Below are 15,460 nucleotides of genomic sequence, written 5' to 3'. Positions count from 1 at the left end.
GCTGTGCCGGCCATGCCTGACACAAAGAATTAACAGAAGGGAACCCATCCCAGTGGACACCAAGGTATGTGTAGGCCTAAGAATACTAGCTATAGGTACCTTCCAAAGGCCAACTGGGGATTTCATGGGGATCTCACAGGCGTCAGCATCCAGGGTATTCCACCAGTTCCTGGATGCCATGTCAGCACATGCCAGTGAGAACGTATATTTCCCCAACACCCGTGAGGCATTGGCCAGCAATATGCATCTCTTCCACCAAATAGCAGAATACCCTGAGGTAGTGGGTGCTATAGACTGCACGCACATATGCATCAAAGCATCACCTGGTGAGCAGGGTATGGTCTACATCAACCGCAAGGGCTTCCCCTCCATCAACTGCCAGGTTGTGTGCAATGCATATCATTATTGGAGCCTTCCTGTGCCCTGAAAGAGTGCTCTTCAAACTATATGGAGATACACAGAGCTGAGTATATTTTTCTGGCACTTCAAAGGTGTGTACAGGTATTTGTTGCTTGACTAATTTTATATCATTGCTGACTGACTTCAGAGTTATGCACTGTTATTTTTGCTTCACTGTATAGTTTTTCAGATCTATACTGAAGATGTTTTCCCCTGTCCCCCTATTTCTCTGTGTCTTAAGTTGATATAATTGGTTTTGTATCATGTGTGTTATCTGACCATCTCAAGGATTACTTGCATAAAGTTAGACCTTCTTAGTAGAAAAGTCTGCATATCATTGTTGGAGCCTTCCTGTGTCCTGAAAGAGTGCTCTTTAAACTATCTGGAGATATACAGAGCTGAGTATATTTTTCTGGCACTTCAGAGTTGTGTACTGGTAATTGTTGTTTGACTAATTTTATATCATTGCTGGCTGACTTCAGAGTTGTGCAGTTATTTTTGCTTCACTGTATAGTTTTTCAGATCTCTGCTGAAGGTGTTGGTTTTCCCATACCCACCCTCCCTATTCTTGTGTTTTTGTTTAAATTTGGAGGCTTTTGCAGTTGCCCGCCCCCACTGTAGATTTGATCTGGGACACTCCCCCCAGTCCCATCTCTTTACCTCATTCTACCTAATAGACTCCTTCTGCATTGTTTTTAGTCATTTTTAATTTAACTGCATTTTTTAAACTGTTTAGTCTAATATTGCTACATACTCAAGTGTGCTAGCTTTCACTGCATTTGAATTGTTTTGACTGCTGTTTTAGCTACGTTTCTGTATAAAAAAAAACAAAAAAACTTTCCTGTAACTAGTGTAGTCCAGATTCAGATTTGCTGTATCCAGGACTGTATGTAAGCTTCTGAGCCCCCCCAAGCTTTCCGTGTTGGAGGGAAACCTTCTAGCTTATCAGTGGGAGTGAAGAGGAAACCTATCTACCACATAAGGAGTGGTTCTGGCCCAGAAATTGTAGTTATTGGCCGTTTGGGCAGTTTTTCCATCTCTCTCTCTCTCAACTTTCTGAATTAAAAGCCCACATTTGCACTTGTTTCCCCCCTTTCCTGTAACTAGTTTAGTCCAGATACAGATTCTTACTTTTAGCACTTGAATTTGCTTATTCGTGATCAGCACTTGTTCAGAACTTGTAAGCACTAAATAGCCTACTAATTACTACAGCACTCAACCTTCCTCATTACCTAGAGTAAAACAGTTTTGGTACTTACTTTCCTCACTTGCTTAGAGAAAAGCAGCTCTTGTACTCACTTTCCTCACTTATCTAGAAGAAAATAGTTTTTTTATTCAGGCATGTCCAAGGGTCAGCTCCCAGTGTTCTCTCCTGTCTATCTGATGAATCTGGTCATCTCAGGGCAATGTAGAAATTGCCTCATGTACACAGACCACCCTCTCCTCCTACCACCCAACACTACAACCTGTGAGAGATGCACTTATCTAGCCAAACTGGAGGTAAAGCTCTCTCCAATCAAGACTGAACTTGACAGTCAAGAGGAGAAGGTAAACACTTGCACCACACCACACTCATCACATAGTCTCACTAAATCTACACCACCAAAATCCACACATAGAAATACAAAAACATTTGCGGAGCCTCTCAATAATAATCTTCTCAAGCAACAGAGACCTCCAAAGCAGAAATGCAAGCAATCTCCACCCCCCCCAACACAACCCAAATGACACATAGCCAGCAGACTCAGTGTGCCACTCAACCACAGCCAATAAGGCAAAACAACGTACCCAACACACTTGTCATAGGCGACTCTATAGTCAGGCACACTGATGTCCCACTCACCAGGCTAAACAAGGAGAAGGTTACTGTCAGCTGCCTGTCAGGTGCCAGGATCCGCCACATAACCCATGCACTCAGGTCACTCCACAACAAGTACAAATATGACTCTGTCATTGTCCATGTTGGTGTGAACGACCTGAGACGTACCTCCCTGGACTACATGAAAAAAGACATGGAAGAGCTCTCCGATCTTGTAGCCCAGGCAGGTATGACCCTAGCCCTGAGTAGCATTCTGCCATCACACAGAATGATTCCGCAGTACAAGTTCAAAATGATTGACTTCAGCAATTGGCTAAGCTTCTGGTGCTATTCTAAAGGGATCCAGTATCTGTCTGCCTGGGATGACATGGTCGACAGACCACGATGCTTTGCCAGAGATGGCCTGCACCTGTCACCCCTGGGATTCCGGATACTGGCTAAGGTTCTTGCTGCCCCTATAGTGCCTTTTTTTAGGCAAGGTTCAAATGACGAATTCACCACCGTAATAGGAACAGGCAAGCAAAAACTGAGGGTGATGCTACTCAATGCCAGAAGTCTAAATCTCAAAATGCACTCACTCGAGACAGTCATTAAAATGGAGAACATCGATATCTGTGTAGTGACTGAGACCTGGTTCAAGGCTCCAGAGAGCACCCCTGCACTACCAGGCTATAACTCATACAACACACTTTTCGGCCATGTAACCTGGACCGGAACACCAAAGGCGGAGGTGTATCCATATTCATTAAGGATATCCACACCTCCAGGCTAGTTGCTCAGCATAATGCAGCCGAGGTTATCCAAGTGCAACTAACTCTGGGTAAAACTGCAATCCAAATTGTAGCTTGCTACAGATTCTCCACCATGTCCCAGGATTCCCACTCCTCTTTTCTAATAATGGGCGATTTCAACTACCCCACCATTAACTGGGAAAACTATTCATGTACCAACTCCTTCGCTCAACTCTTTCTGGAATTCATAAACTCCAATGCCCTGGATCAACTTATCCACACCCCCACCAGGGGCAACAGTATCCTAGATATCCACATCCTGCCTCCACCCCCCATTAAGGAAACCATAATAAAAATTTCTCCAAAGCCAACTTCATGCTTCTTAAGACTGAAGTGGTGAATTTCATGACACCCATGCAGATGGACAATACAGTTACGACTACTGAATCCTACACAATTGCACTTTATAAGCACTTACATGAGTGCATGGATCGTGCTATCCCAAACAGAACCAAGACGCTATCCTCCAAAAAAAGGAAGCCAATCTGGTGGTCCTCTGCCATAAAAAAACTGTACAACAGAAGGAAGAAACTCTTGCAAAAGAGAGTAAAATCCCACAAGTGGAGGAGCTCCCTGGTCAGCCTCAGTAAGAAACTGCAATCCCTGATAAAATCCTCTAAAGCTAGTTACAAAAACAAAATCGCCACTGATTCTAAAGACAACCACAAAGCATTCTATAACTATGTCAAGTATCTGAATGGCAACACTCAGATCTGCTCTGAGTTACAGCACAATGGCACTAAATATACAGACCCAACTGATATTGCCAACATCCTGGCAGATAGGTTCAGTGCTAACTTTACCCCTCTCACCCCCTAAAGAGCCCATCTCTATACCAGAAGAATGCAAAGTTCCTGTAATCATGGCTGCACAGGTAAAAACCACACTCTCCAAAGCCAAAAACACAGCATCCATGGGACCAGACAACATCCCAGGCTGCATTCTACATGAACTACATAACGAACTGGCACCCCACCTAAGTACCATGTTCAATCATAACCTCACCTCAGGCTTTGTGCCTGCTGAATGGCACACAGCAATGGTTATCCCACTCCACAAGGGGGGAGCCACCATGGACCCACGGGGACTACCGCCCCATTAGCCTGATGAGCCTGGTCTGCAAGGCCATGGAACGTATCATCATGGAACTTATAAACAAAGACATTGGTAATCTCCAAACTCTGGATCCCACCTAGTTTGGGTTTGTAAAAGGCAGATCATGTCTCCTAAACCTGATAGACTTCTTTGAAGCAGTCACCAAAGCCGTAAACAAGGGTAAGGTGGTTCACACAGCCTATCTAGATATTGCCAAGGCTTTTGACACCATCCCCCACTCTGGAATTATAGATAAACTCACTAAACTAGGTATAAATCCCTATGTCCAAGATGGGTTGCCAACTGGCTCACTGACAGAACCCACACTGTGAAAGTAGCAGACTCCAAATCCGACTTCAGACCAGTGACAAGTGGAGTACCACATGGTTCAGTCCTGGGTCCTCTCCTGTTTGGTATCTACTTCTCTGAAGTACAGGCTAACACAGAAGGTCTTTGGCTAATGAAGTTTGCCGATGACTACAAACTAGGAGCCATAATCGAAACTCCTAACGATGTGGACATCCTACAAAAGGGCCTCACTGAGACAGATGCCTGGTGTCAAAGCCATGGCCTCAAGCTCAATGCCAAAAAGTGCATTGTCATCCCCTTTAGTAAAAACTCTGTACCCATGAACTACAACATAGGCGGTAGTATACTTAACACTGAAAGTGTGAAAAGAGACCTTGGGACACAGGTGGACAGTAGTCTCTCCTTTGATATTCACATTGCCACAGTAGTCAGGAAATCCTTCTATGTGGCACACCTCATCACAAAAGGTTTCTCATCCAGAAAAAAAAGGGCCATTGTTCCCCTCTACTCATCACTCATTAGACCCATTATAGAGTACAATGCCCCTTTTGGTATCTACCTCACAAGACATCTCCAACAACTGGAAAGGCTGCAGAAATACCTCACAAAGAGGATTACTGGCCTCAAACAGATGCCCTACGCTGACCATCTCAAAAAACTCCAGCTTTACTCTGTTGCATATCGCCTACTCAGAGGTGATCTCTGTCTAACATACAAAGCTATGTCAAACCCAGAGCTGCTGGACATGCTCCACTTAAAGAAATCCCAATCCCTCCGAGCTACATGCTCTAGGGACCTAAACCTTGTCTCCACAATAAACAGAACATGCCAGAGGGATAGTTTCCTGTCCCAGAGACTTCCCATACACTGGAATAAACTACCTAACTATATCAAACAAAGCTCCTCATTAGTGCTCTTCAAGCAAAATCTTGATGACTGGATGGGAAATAGGAAATTCACCACAGGGATCACCTCTGTGGCTCTGCTCAACAGTGGCACAGGAAAATAATTTTCTTGGGTGGCAAAGGCCAGGGTACCTTTTTGGCTGGGCTTGTATAGGCCACAGGGCTGATAGCCTGTTACCTACCTATGAACCTATGCCCAGGGCATAATAATGAATGTATGTGCTGGCTGCCCTGGAAGCTATCACAATTCCCACATCTGGCATCTGATGCAGCTGTACCAGAGATTTGCCAGTGGGGAGATCCTTTATGGCCACCTAGTGGGGGATGCTGGTTACACACTGGAGCCGTGGCTGATGAGCTGATGACACCCATCAAAAATGCACACACACCTGAACAAGAACTCCATAATGAGGCACACACACAGACCAGAATTATAATAGAGTGTGTGTTTGGGATGCTCAAGTCACAGTTCCGGTGCCTGGACACATCTGGTGGAGCCTTGCAGTACTCCCCAGCTACATGTACTCAAATTGTCATTGTATGTGCCATGCTACACAATATGATCCTGCAGAAACAGCTGCAGCAGGAACAGCAAGAGGCAGGGCCACACAGCCACCCACCATTGCCAAGGTCTGCACAGGTGCAAAGTGACTCTGAGGAGGAACAACCTGAGCCTGTCCCAGTAGACAGAAGGAGGTGTGCCCAGTATGCCCTGGCCATGGCAAAGAGGCAACCATTACCACATACACTGACACAGGAGGGACCCAGGGAATGACACCTCTATCTGACTCACACATACAGTGAAAGGGATACCAAACATGACACTACCTGTGCTCAACCATGTATAGGGAGTGTACTATGTGCATCTGACATAGGCAGCCCCCAGCACCATCCTCAATACTGGCACACCCACAAGGTAAGTCACTCTTCTTACCAATTACCGAATGGAGTAGTATGTGTTGTTACTTGTATCTATGGTATGGATATGAGCATGCAAGGGAATCGGGTGGCTGAATGGGATGCCAGCAGATAGTAGACACCTATAGTGGCAGTATGAGATCTGTAACAAATACTGATGTCACCATAGTAGCCAGTACTACACATGTTGACAAAACCCATTGCAGGAAATGTGCTGGACCACATGTGTGTCCATATGACACACACATGCCAGTCAGGGAGGTTCACATGCCTAACAACAGTATCAGCCAGCAGGACAGGTGCAGACAAACACAAATAAAGGCTGTGCTAAGGCCTCTGAATGATGGCTATGGGTAACCGCCCCCCCAGGCCTACACAGACAAACTACATCAGATCAGGCAGTGGGATGTGAGTTCTGAAAGGTACGAAGTCAGAAACCGATATGTAGGTCAATCAAATCTAAGACTTGTAGTACATTGATATGCCTCTAGTCAGCATCCTAGGTTGCAATATAGAAGGAAATGGAGTACCTGACATACCAGTACAGTCATAGCAAATGTGTACAAGCGTGAGGTGTGCCCTTCCAATCCTATGTAGAAATGTAGAAACAGTCAGGTGTGCCCGCCCAATCCTATGTAGAAAGGTAGTAACAGTCAGGTGTGCCCCCCCTCCCAATCCTATGTAGAAATGTAGAAACAGTCAGGTGTGTGTCCCCGGTCCTAAGTAGAAATGTAGTAACTGTCAGGTGTGCCCCACCAATCCTATGTAGAAATGTAGAAACAGTCAGGTGAGCCCCCCAATCCTAAGTAGAAATGTAGAAACAGTCAGGTGTGCCCCCCCCCCACAATCCTATGTAGAAATGTAGAAACAGTCTGGTGTGCCCCCCCAATCCTAAGTAGAAATGCAGTAGCAGTCAGGTGTGCCCCACCGCAATCTAATGTAGAAATGTAGAAACAGTCAAGTGTGCCCCCAATCCTAAGCAGAAATGTAGTAACAGTCAGGTGTGCTCCCCCCACAATCCTATGTAGGCATGTAGAAACAGTCAAGTGTGCCCCCCCAATCCTATTTAGAAATGTAGTAACAGTCTGGTGTGCCCCCCAATCCAATGTAGACATGTTGTTACAATCAGGTGTGCCCCCCTCCAATCTGATGTAGACATGTAGTAACATGCATGTGTAGGTATAATACCAGTAGAGCACAGATGACCTGAGGTGGCCAAGGTAGCAGGATAGATTGTAGCATTTGTAGAATATGCAGGTACGCATGTGTTAGGTTAGTGTGTGTTTCATATTGTGTGAGAGTGGTCAGTATGTATGTTGAGGTTTGAGCTGGTGGCCATTGCCCACTACTGCCAATGACAGGGCCAAGTCCTCACAACTCCAGTGCAAAAGACAATGCTCCCCAGTATAGCACATGCTAGCAGTAAGCCATTGTAAATGTATGGTGGTAATATGTGTCACCATCTGAAAGATGGGCATGGCATAACTGTTGGGCTAGATATACAAGCAGTACACAGGAAAAAGTACCCCAGACATACAGTATATAATGTGTGACCGTGAAATGGACACACCCTTGAAATTGTGCATACATGTATGCATTATATTATGTGGGCTTGTAGTAGGGAATACTGATGTCATCTAGCCGAACACCTGCAGATCACAAAGGTGATAGGACTGATGTATTGGGAAATGGCTGATGTCCCTGCACAAGCCAACATAACTGGAATGCCCCATGCATATCTGTGAGTCAGATGCAAGTAGTGTCCATAGCACATATGCACCCAGCTCACCCAAACACCACCCACATGTACCTCTCTGGTCTTATCCCTGCTGTTGGGAATGGGTACAATATGACCCCCACCTGTCCATGACAATAGTGAAAGAATGCAGCATGCAGTTCAGGTGTCCCATGCAGGTGTGTCCCTAGCTGTAAGCAGCGCCCTGCCAGCATCCACACCACCTTATCAATACTGATAGAAGGTATTGGCATGAACACCTAGCACACCTACCTTGTCACCTCAGGGGAATATACTGTATAGCAGTCTGGGACAGTAGGACTGACAGAATGCAATGGCCTGCTACAGCTTGCCTGCATCACCACCAAATGGCCTACAGGCATCTGCGAAAGGCCCTTGTCTCACTTGTACTGCCAATGTATGTTATGTCATGGACACCCAAATAACAACATAACACACTCCACATAAGCCATATGCAAGGCCATGTGGACGAATCACAGTAACGTGTCCATCATGTCCCACTGCATGAACTGTGGATCAACACCAAAACACAGCTATGATGAGGTGACAACTATAGGGAAAGTATCAGAGAATGTATGCATAATGTATGGAAGAGGCTACAATAATAGGTGGGGTGGGAGCATGGGCAGCCGTGTGCACATACTATCCTTGGCTGCAAACACAAAAATGGGTGGCTACAAACCTGGCCATACACCACAATAGGGGTAATGTCCTGACTTATGACCCCTGCCTCTGGGTAATCTCTGTGAATCTGTACAGCTGTGAGGTATTACCACAGCAAGATAAGGCTGTACTGTCATATTGATGGATGTACAAGTATGGGATCCTCTGCCATCACTGTACCAAGGTGTTGAACTGGATACACAGACCCAGGAGTAAGCGTCTGCAGCTCCCCTTCCAGAATGGCATAACTTTCCATGAATATGTAGGCATTTGACCACAATACTGGACACATCTGCATTCCCCCTGTGTTCCCCAGGACATCACTGCGAGCAAAAATATTTACCTGACAGTACATGAGGACATATAACATCACAGTGTGTAACAGTACACATGTCTGAATATCTCTGCTAACACCAGTATCATGTAGCAGAAGCAGCACAGACACAATCACCTACAGTAGACACAATCCCTTGCAAAGTTTGACCCCATATTGCCAACTGATCTACAGATATCTCTAGAAACAATTTGCTAGTTGTATGTGTAGAACACAAAGGTCTCCACTGGAGTACAAACTGCCTAGAATGAATCCAGACATTCAATACAGAAGGGAATACTGGGCATGCTCACACACTTAGAGAAATGAAGGCAATATCAGACAACAACATACTGAAAGGTCATACTGAGCAAGCTCACACACTTAAACAAATGAAGCCCATGTCTGCCAACAAAGTGGACCATACATATCTGACAGTTGCAGATGTTAGTGCATAAACTCCTCAGTATGCACCAGTCATGCTTTGCACACAAATTGGATAGGAATACACACATATATCCAAGGATAACACACTATAATATGCCAAAAGTGCACACACATAGATGTGTGGAAGAGAGTGAGAGTGCCAAACAACCTTCCATCATGACACCTGTCCCACCCAGCACACAGCCAAATGGTTACAACCAGATGATGTATAAATGTCACTCACTGTAATTAGCCACTGATATCCCTCAGCATTAAAGACTCTGTGGTGCTAATGCTAGCTGTGCAACATGACTGTACAAGGCAGTAGTTATCTAGCAGTTGCATACATGTACTTATGAAATATAAACCTGCGTGTGCCTGAGTGTGGTGTGTCTACCTCTAGATGAATGGGTTATGACCCATGCATACACACTGCCCTCCCCATAGCCCTACTATGGTAAGCCTGCTGATGTCATTCACTTTGAAATACACCTTTGGGAAAGGAGTAGCCCAGTAATCTCTGTGCATGTCCTATAACTGCATAATGCTATCTAGTGTGATAGACTAGTTAGGTAGGAGTTCTAATCCCAGACATAGCAACTCTGTGTGTGTTTTTGTGTATGTGTCCCTTTGTCTGTGTAGGGAGCAGTACTTTTTAGGCTAGTCACACTCACTACAATTCAAATGCCCTACTTTGGCAAGTCTGCTGATGTCATTCACTTTGAAATACATCTTTAGGAAAGGAATAGCCCAGTAATCTCTCTGGCACGTCCTATAACTGTGTAATGCTGTAGTGTGATAAACTAGTTAGGTAGGAGTTCTAATCACAGACATGACGATTATGTGTGTCCCTGTCTGTGTAGGAAGCAATGCTTTTTAGGCTAGTCACACTCACTACAATTCAAATGCACTACTTTGGCCAAGCCTGCTGATGTCATTCACTTTGAAATACATCTTTGGGAAAGAAGTAGCCCAGTAATCTCTATGGTGCATCCTATAACTGCATATTGCTGTACTGTGATAAACTAGTTAGGTAGGAGTTCTAATCCCAGACATGGCAACTGTGTGTGTATGTCTCTGTCTGTGTAGGGAGCAATGCTTTTTAGGCTAGTCACACTGACTACAATTCAAATGCCCTACTTTGTCAAGTCTGCTGATGTCATTCACTTTGAAATACACCTTTGGGAAAGGAATAGCCCAGTAATCTCCGTGGCACATCCTATAACTTCTTAATGTATTAGTGTGATAAACTAGTTAAGTAAGAATTCTAATCCCAGACATGTGTGTGTCTGTCTGTGTAGGGAGAAATGCTTTTTAGGCTGGTCACACTCACTACAATTCAAATGGCCTACTTTGGCAAGCCTGCTGATGTCATTCATTTTGAAATACACCTTTGGGAAATGAGTAGCTCAGTAATCTCTGTGGCACATCCTATAACTGCGTAATGCTGTAGTGTGATAAACTAGTTAGGTAGGATTTCTAATCCCAGACATGGCAATTTTGTGCACTTTTCTTTGTCTGTATAGGGTGCAATGCTTTTGAGGCCATTCACAGTCACTACAAACTCCATTGACCTACTTTGGCAAACCTGCTGATGTCATTCCCAGTGAAATACACCTTTGGGGAAGGTGTATCCAAGTAATCTCCATGGCGTGCCCTATAACAGCGTAATGATGTAGTGTGATATAATAGTTTGGTAGGGGTTCTATTCCCAGAAATGGCAAGTGCAGATGTTTGTGTGTGTTAATGATTTTGAGGCCATTCAAGGTCACTACAACCTCCATTGACCTACTTTGGCAAGCCTGCTGATGTCATTCCCAGTGAAATACACCTTTGGGGAAGGAGTACTCCAGTAATCTCCGTGGCACATCCTATAACTTCGTAATGCTGCAGTGTGATAAACTAATTAGGTAGGACTTCTAATCACAGACATGCCAAGTGTTTGTGTGTGTGTGTGTGTGTGTGTGTGTGTGTGTGTGTGTGTGTGTGTGTGTGTGTGTGTTTGTCTGTTTTTGTTGCTCATAACCTGTGTAGAGGTAGCTGTGAGTGTGTAACAACTGGACTCATTGTGGAGTGAGTTTTGCAAATTTTTTATATGGTGGACCTATTACATGTCACAATGTCCACCTTACAAGGATAACAGATGTCAAATAGCTGAGAGGCTGGGGTGCCAATCCATACCCCTACATGTGACATCAAGGGCCTGGCGAACAAAAATAAGCAATTGTATTATCCAGAGAACACTCTCAACCCATGTCTCATACACAAACACACTTGCCTAGCCAACAACTGCTATGTTGGTAGTACCCTGCATATTGCACACAGATAGTAACCATTGTGTGACTGCAGTGGACTACAAAGAGCATGGCACCCTGTCTATCAGTACAATAGGCATGTACTTGCAGACAGTGCGCCTTCACTATGTTCCCCACTGAACGCCTGCAACACCTGTGGTGCCATCATATGTGACCCACAAAGGACATACCATGCCTTAAACACATGCTCTGTATAGACAGATGCCACTGACACCAGGAAATACCTGTATCATGCTATCAATGTAGGTTCAGGGTCAACCTGCTGTCCATTACCAGTTGTCGCCACATGAGTCCAGGACTGGCACATCTGATGATCACAATCTGTGTACACAACATGGGCCAGACACCCCAGGTACAGTTTCACATGTCACTGTACATGCATGTGAGATGTGTGCACATCTCAGACACTATCCATGTCATGGACTAAAGAACACATACATGGCAAGTATTGCACAGCAGTGGATGCACACAATAATAACCCAGGTGGCTGGATGATGAATACAATACCCACCTGTGTGGGCCAATCCAGATACTACACCCCTGAGCCACACTGCAGACCATTGTCATGTGGCCTAATGCCAAGGTATACCCTTTGCTAGCCTTGTATAGCCTTCTGGCACAGTCAACTACTACAGACCTGTGAAGCAATGCACCCATGCATGTCACCCTGTGTCTGTGTGTGTGGTGTATGATGCTTTTGACCACATTCAGACTCATTACAACTACCATTGGCATACTGAAGCATGCTGTCTGATGTCAGACACCTTCACATACCCTTTTCCCATATAACCTCCGAATAACCCCTGTGGTGCATGTGATACCTGCGTATTACTGTATTGTGGCAAACAAACTAGTTAGGAAGTGTATTCCTGACCCTGCCAAGTGTGTCAATGTGTGTCAGTCCCTGAGAGAGTGTGGCTGTATTGACACTGACATCTGTTCATGTGGACAGGCACGTGTACCATTCCAACTGTATTGCTACTCTATCACTATTGTAGATATCACTCACCATCACATATATGTTTGGACAGCTCCTCAACATGTAAGCTATGTGGTGCATGCAATAGCTGCATAGACATGTTCTAGCAATATGTAGTCAGTCAGGGGTTTGAAACCCTGTACTGGTAGGTGTGTGACAAAAACATGCTTAGGTTTTACTCGCTCACCCCCTCCCTGACTTGCTTTGTCTCTGTCTTTCACTCCCTCTCTGGTGGATATGGAGAAGTACACCTACTTTGCTTAGCAAGCAGCTTGTGTTTTATAAGTGATGCTCATGATCAGCTGATGGCCTCTGCATGAATTGCAGTCTTCCTCTAGCTGATTGCATGTGGAACAGCTGTGGTAACATTCCCATAGTCAATTGCACGAAAACACACTCCAATATCTAGGAACATCATGTTGGTGTCGGGACTTTTCATTCACTGTGAGCAGGACCTAGATCTGGTGGTTGGCAAACAGTATCACAAATGGTTTTGGGATTTACCTCTAACAACATACACTGTGGAAACAGGTCAACAGACAGGAGGAGATGTGCCTGACATGACTACAGAATGTAAGTGTTGCTATTCTACATTTGGAGTAACATTGATTTAACAGGGTGTGTGTGGATATGGCTGGTCTACATGTTTTAATACCTGCCATGTCAGTGCTATGTTTTTGAGGAAACTCCCATCTGTAGGGTCATCTGCAGACTGGGCAGTGTGTGGAGCATTTTATTTCTTGTGTTGCTCACAGAACACCTATCTGTGAACTGTAGAAGCATAGTGTGAGGATTGCAGTCAGCACATGGTGACAGCCATGAGAGTTACTGACTTCATATCCCTCATAGGACATATGTCACAACAAACCCTGGTATGACAGTAAATGTATGAGGTTATCACAGCAACATGCCATATAGGGGTAGTGCTCATAGCTTCAGCCACTAGTCTGTCAACCTCTGTACATATGTCATGCAGTAAGAGGTGCATATGTTCTGTACACCATTATTTATTGACATCATAACTGATAACAAGCCAGTCAGATATCAGACTGCTAGACATGTTATGTATAGTAGGGGTTGTTTCTGAGGACATAACCTGGGCATTCTGTGATTGTGTGTACAGTCCTGGGGTTTGTGTACTTAGGGTGATTGTCAACAGTATGTGTATTGCGCATACGTACCTTGGGCTGTGCACAGACTGTGGTAGATGCCATTGTTGTTGGTCCTGTTTTATCTGATGATACATGGTGCACAGTGTATGGTACCCTATAGGCTCACATGTCTGTAGGGCCAGACACACATGTCCCATACCACAGACAGCCATCGGACCATACAGTGCCATGACCCAGTGTATGTAGGGTTAGTGTGTGAGTGGCACATATGAGGATAGTGTTTATCAGACAGTCCCTATAGTGTCATATTAAGCTTGTATACCATATGTTGCTGTGGCTGTGTTTACATTGGTTGTGGGTATGCACTTTCTCACAGGTGTCTGTTACTCTGTGCTGTGACATGAGTGTAGAGCCCACTATAATCACAGGCACATGTATATTCCCCCATACAAAATGTAGTCCAGTGTTGTGGCAGTCTGCGTGTAGTTTGCACAGTGCTTTGTGACATGCCTAGCAGCCTAGCGTAACTACCCAGTATGCTGTTATGTCCAGTTATTTGCAAGACATACTGCTGCCAGGCCACCATAACTGTTGTGTATTTCTGACAAAACAGTGGGATTCTGTATAGATGTATGTCACTAGTTACTGGGTATTATGTGGCCATGTGATCCCTGCACCACCAGGTATTATGTGTCAGGACAGATTGGCATGTATGCATGCATAAATTGTGTGGGCATACATAGTCCAGTATTTACATGATATACCCATCTACATGGCTATTAAGATACACATTGGGAAGTGTGGTATCCATGTCTTGCATGAAGAGGATATGTGTACACCTTTGGACTGACCACAGAGTGCCAGACTGTCCACATATATTGGTCATATCTCTGCTGTAGTCCACAGGATCATTACTGTGCTAGCAGTGGTACTATACTATGATGTCCTTAGGATGTCTGTCAGTAGACAATGGCACACATGTCAAAAGCAGATGTGACCTCCCGCACACAACATGTCTGTTAAGACAACCCCTATTATAGTAGCAATAGTCAACATATATACCTGCAATACATACATGCCATCCTCTTGCACTAAAAGGTTGGGACTATTGGTGCTGAGGTAGGACTCCACTGCATGTTCTGACCATATGGTAAACATATATGTATATATATTTATCCATATAGATATATACACATATATATATTGACATACATATATGTATATATATATATATATATATATATATGTATGTGCATATATATATATATATATATATATATATATATATATATATATATATATATATATATATATATATATATATATATACATATACATATAAACACTCAAATATATACATATACACAGCAATATATGTCTACACATATACAGATATAGATACATATACACAAATAATGATGGATATCTACATATATATATATATATATATATCAACATAAATAGGTATATCTGTACACATAGGATGTGTACACACACACACACACACACACACATATATATATATATATATATATATATATATATATACACATATATATATATATATATATATATATATATATATATATATATATTTCTCTCTATATATATATATATATATATATATATATATATATATATATATGTGTGTGTGTGTGTA

The sequence above is a fragment of the Protopterus annectens genome, chromosome 11.part0 (genome assembly GCF_019279795.1).
Source record: "Protopterus annectens isolate FY-2018-M chromosome 11.part0, PAN1.0, whole genome shotgun sequence".
Taxonomy (NCBI): Eukaryota; Metazoa; Chordata; order Ceratodontiformes; family Protopteridae; genus Protopterus; species Protopterus annectens.
This window is presented reverse-complemented; position numbering follows the sequence as displayed.